This window comes from Arachis ipaensis, chromosome B10, assembly GCF_059453495.1.
Source record: "Arachis ipaensis isolate K30076 ecotype BB chromosome B10, ASM5945349v1, whole genome shotgun sequence".
NCBI classification, from domain to species: Eukaryota; Viridiplantae; Streptophyta; class Magnoliopsida; order Fabales; family Fabaceae; genus Arachis; species Arachis ipaensis.
Window position 1 is genome coordinate 58,262,076 of NC_142435.1, and position 4,821 is coordinate 58,266,896.

The 4,821-nt window shown below is 41.2% G+C and overlaps 1 non-coding gene across 1 annotated transcript; it reads left to right on the forward strand.

Moving 5' to 3' along the window:
* Positions 1-2,439: 2,439 nt before the first annotated feature.
* Positions 2,440-2,547, forward strand: LOC148580187 (small nucleolar RNA R71). Its single transcript, XR_015895677.1, has one exon. It is a non-coding gene; the product is annotated as a small nucleolar RNA R71 (small nucleolar RNA).
* The last annotated feature ends 2,274 nt before the right edge of the window (positions 2,548-4,821 follow it).

Below are 4,821 nucleotides of genomic sequence, written 5' to 3' on the forward strand. Positions count from 1 at the left end.
TTGATCAATGAATGGAAGAGGATAGTGATCCTTATGAGTGGCCAGGTTAAGGCATCTGTAGTCAATGCAGACCCTCCAGGCGTTCTGAACTCTGGTTGCCATGAGCTCTCCGTGCTCATTCTTCACTGTAGTGACTCCAGACTTCTTGGGCACCACTTGTACTGGGCTTACCCATTCACTGTCTGAGATGGGATAGATGATATTTGCCTCCAGTAGTCTGGTCACTTCCTTTTTGATAACCTCTAAGATAGTGGGGTTTAGTCTTCTCTGGGGTTGACGGACAGGTCTTGCTCCCTCTTCTAAAAATATTCTATGCTCACATACTAGAGGGTTGATGCCTACTATGTCTACCAAACTCTAACCAATTGCCTTCTTGTGCCTCCTCAGTACACTAAGTAACTGCTCTTCCTGTTGAGAAGTGGGTTCCCTTGCAATGATAACTGGAAACTTCTGCTCGCCTTCAAGGTAAGCATATTTGAGGTGTGGAGGAAAGGGTTTTAATTCTAACTTCTGATCATGGTCAGGCTCTGGGCTGTCTGGAGCTGGTAACAATGGTAAAGTACTGTCATTGTCCTCTGAGAATGTCCCCACACTTGGACTTTGTCCTATGTACTTCTCTTCAAATTCCTCCTGGTGAACTTCAGCCACGGTTTCATCTATAATGTCACACTGGAGGATAGAATGATCCTCCGGAGGATGCTTCATAACTCCATTTAAATTGAAGATTACAACTCGGCCATCTATTTCAAAAGAGTATGTTCCTGAAAAAGCATCTAATTTGAACTTCGAGGTCTTCAGGAATGGTCTTCCGAGTAGGATTGATGACGGCTTCTCTGAGTCATTTTGGGGCATCTCCAGGATATAAAAATCAATGAGAAATGTGAGCCCCTTAATGCCCATTAATACATCTTCAGCAACTCCAGCCACTGTAATAATGCTTTTATCTGCTAACACAAAACGAGCTGCCGACCTTTTTAAGGGAGGGAGCCTCAAAATATCATATATAGACAAAGGCATTATACTCACACATGCTCCTAAATCACACATGCAGTTAGAAAATACCACACCACCAATAGTACAATTAACCATACATGGACCTGGGTCACTACACTTTTCAGGTAAACCTCCCATTAAAGTAGATATGGAACTACTTAAAGGAATAGTTTCTAATTCATTAATTTTGTCTTTATGTATACATAAATCTTTTAGAAACTTGGCATATTTAGGTACCTGTTGAATAACATCAAAAAGAGGAACAGTTACCTCAACCTTTTTGAATATCTCTACCATTTTGGGATCAGGTTCCAGCTGCTTCCTGGGCTTCCTTGCAAGTTGTGGAAATGGAATGGGAGTGGTGTCTTCTGCAGTGTCTGTGCCCTTTGGTGCTTCTTCCTGTGGTTGAACTTCTTCTTTTTCATCTATGTCCTGTATGTCTTCTTCCTCTTCAACATCTTCTATTTCCACTACCTCTTCAGCTGAGGCGTGTTCTGGTAGGCTTGGCTCCTCCTGATTCCTCTCCTGTAGTGTGGTTCCGGACCTTAGGGTAATGGCATTAATGCCACCCTTTGGATTGGGTAATGGTTGAGAGGAAATTCCACTGGAGCTCAAAGGCTGGTTATTGGAGTTATTCATTGATCCAATTTGTGAGACAAGAGCTTGCAGGGTAGAGTTTAGACCATTTAGTGTAGCATAAAGGTTATTTTCCATGGTCTCTTGTCTCCGATCAATAGATTGTAGTAAGTCATCATTAGCAGATGAAGAAGGATAAGTAATTTGAGAGGTCTGCTGTTGGGTGTTCTATGGTCCTTGGGATTGCCTCAGGTGAGGTGCTCTGTAAGGCTGGTACTGGTTCTGCTGCCTGTTGTTGTTATTATTCCACCTCTGATTTCCCTGATTGTTTTTCCTTCTTTTGTTGTTGTTGTTGTCCCTCCAATTCTGGTTAGAATTATCCTGCTAGCGGTGGTTGTAACTGCCACTTTGATTGTACCCTTGGTTGGGGCAGTCATAGAAGTTATGAGTGGCTACCACAGTGTTGTCTTCCTACTGGAGCTGCGGACATTCATCAGTATAATGGCTATAATCAGCACAGACTCTGTAAACTCTCTGCGGGACTAACTGTTAGCTTTGCTGTGGTGGAGAAGGTTGAGCTTGCTGAACTTGTTGTTGATTCAATTGCATCTGCTTCAGCAAGTTGGTCATTTCACAGATACTCTGAGTTAGAGCAGAAGTCTCTCTGCTAGAGGATACTTCTGCAACGGCTTTTGAACAGCCTTGTTTCTGCCTGTGATTCTGAGTGGATTCAGCTAAGTCACTGATCAATTGCCATGCCTCATCAGTGGTCTTGTACTTTTTCATAGACCCATTGCTAGCGCTTTCCAATGTGGTCTTATCTTGGGGCCTCATGCCCTGTATGACGTAACCGAGCAACACTATCTTGTCAATCATATGATGGGGGCATGCTTCCAGAAGATTATTGAAGCGCTCCCAGTATTCATAGAGAGTCTCAGATTCGTCCTGAACAATCATGGAAATGTCTTTCCTCAGTTTATCAGTAACTTCAGCTTTAAAGAACTTTTCCAAAAATTCTCTTCTAAGTGTATCCCAGTCGGATACAGTTGCTGCGGGTTGAGTGTAGTACCACTCTCTTGCCTTTCCCTCAAGAGAAAATGGGAAAGCTTTCAACAAAATTGAAGTTTCATCTGCACCATCACGCCTGACAGTAGAACAGGCTGCTTGGAAATCTCTCAGGTGCTTGATAGGCTCTTGAGTAGGTAAGCCATGAAACTTGGGCATCAAATTGAGTAGTGCAGTCTTTATTTCAAAATCTGTAGCCACCGCTGGGTGATGCGCTTGAAACGGTTGCATTGAAAAATCAGGGGCTCCAGCCTCCTGGATAGTAACTCTCCTAGCTGCTGCCATGTTACCTGTACGTAAATCAACTGAATCAGTAGAACGGGGGCTGGTTTCTTCCTCAAGTGACGTTTCAGATCCGCCCTCAGAAAGGACTAACCGACACCGAGCTTGCCTTATTCGTGAAATAGTTCTTACAATCTCAGGATCGAATACTGGCAAGCTTGGATCAGGAAGTGAACGCGTCATCTAACGAAAGAAACAAGCAGCTCATAGTAGCAAGATAAAATAAAATGCAAATAAATAAATTCCAATTAATAACTTTAACACTCTATTGCAACTCCCCGGCAACGGCACCAAAAATTGACATGGCGGAAATTGGCGAATTAAGAATTGTTATGAGATATGCGTTGCAAGTATAGTTCTTAACCAACCAGAAATCCGCTTATCAATTTAGAAGGGTTTTCACAAAAATTAAAATTAAAATACTGGGAGTATGAATCCCAGGTCGTCTCCCAATGAGTTGCAGAAAGGTGTGCTATTTTATTAATCAGATGTTTTCAAAAAGGGTTTGAGTTGAATAAACAGGAAATTAAATTGGAGAAATTAAGTAATTTAAATAAAAGCCTTGACTGGGAGTAGATTAGTTGGAAGCCCTATTCTTGTTGAAGTACTCTCAAGATTAATTGATAATTGAAGGTTGTTCTATTTAGTTATCCCTTACTAGGTAAGGGAAAGTCAAACAAGTTAGAATGCTGTTTCTATTCACAAGTTCCAATCTGCTCAATTGAAAAGGATTAGTGTCAGTGACTAGAGAGCATTCCAACAATAAACCCAATTACAATTTTTCTTTTAAGCATCCCAACTCAAGGGTTCCTTTCAATCAACTCCCCATCAAGTTAGAGAACTACTTGCTCATTGTGAATTTAGAACTCATAACATAGGAAAGGGAATTAAAGAAAGACATGATAAATAAAACTCAAAGGAATCAATTAAAAATAAAAGTAATTCTTGTATTAATAAATTCTAAAATAATCCAATAGTAAAACTGAGTAAATTAAAGGACATGGAAGAGTAAAGCCAAGTAAAGAAAACGAACTAGAATTACGAAGTCTTGATGAGGTAATAACTCTTCTCAATATCCCAATGCAAAGAGCAATAGAAATAAAATCCTAAGAACTATGAATGTGTAGAGAGAAAACCTAGAGGAGGAGTAAAACTAGATCTAAAAACTAAAAATTGTGTGGAATGAATGTTGTTCTGGTTTCTGCATGTTCTCTGGCTCTAGTCTGCTTTTCTGGGTCAAAAACTGGGTCAAAACAGGGCCCAAAATCGCCCCCAGCGAATTCTGTAGATTATGCAGATCGCGCACGTCACGCGATCGCGTCATTCATGCGGACGCATCATTCGGTGTTTTGCTTTGCCACGCGGGCGCGTCGTCCACGCCTCCGCGTCACTTATGCTATTCGAATCCGCGCGGTCGCGTGAGCCATGCGGCCGCGTCACTGCGATTTCCTCTCTTTTGCGCGATCGCCTAAGCCATGCGGCCGCGTTACTTCTCGCTGGTCATCTCCTTAATTTCTTGTGTTCCTTCCATTTTTGCAAGCTTCCTTTCCAATCTCCAACTCAACACACAGATCACGGTATCGAATGGAATAAAGGAGAATTAAAATACATAATTAAAAGTCTCTTAGGAAGCAAGTTTTCAATCATGTAATAATTTTAGGAAGGAAATATAAATGCATGCTAATCTTATGAATAAGTGGGTAAAGATCATGATAAAACCACACAATTAAGCACATTATAAACCATAAAATAGTGGTTTATCAACAAGCTATATGTTTATCTCACTTTATTACCATTCGATGCCGTGATCTGTTTGTTAAGTGATTTCAGAGCTTATAGGAGAAAGAATGGTGTAGAAGAGGGAAAGGAGAAGAGGGAAAGGACGCAAGCATAAGTGGAAGGAGC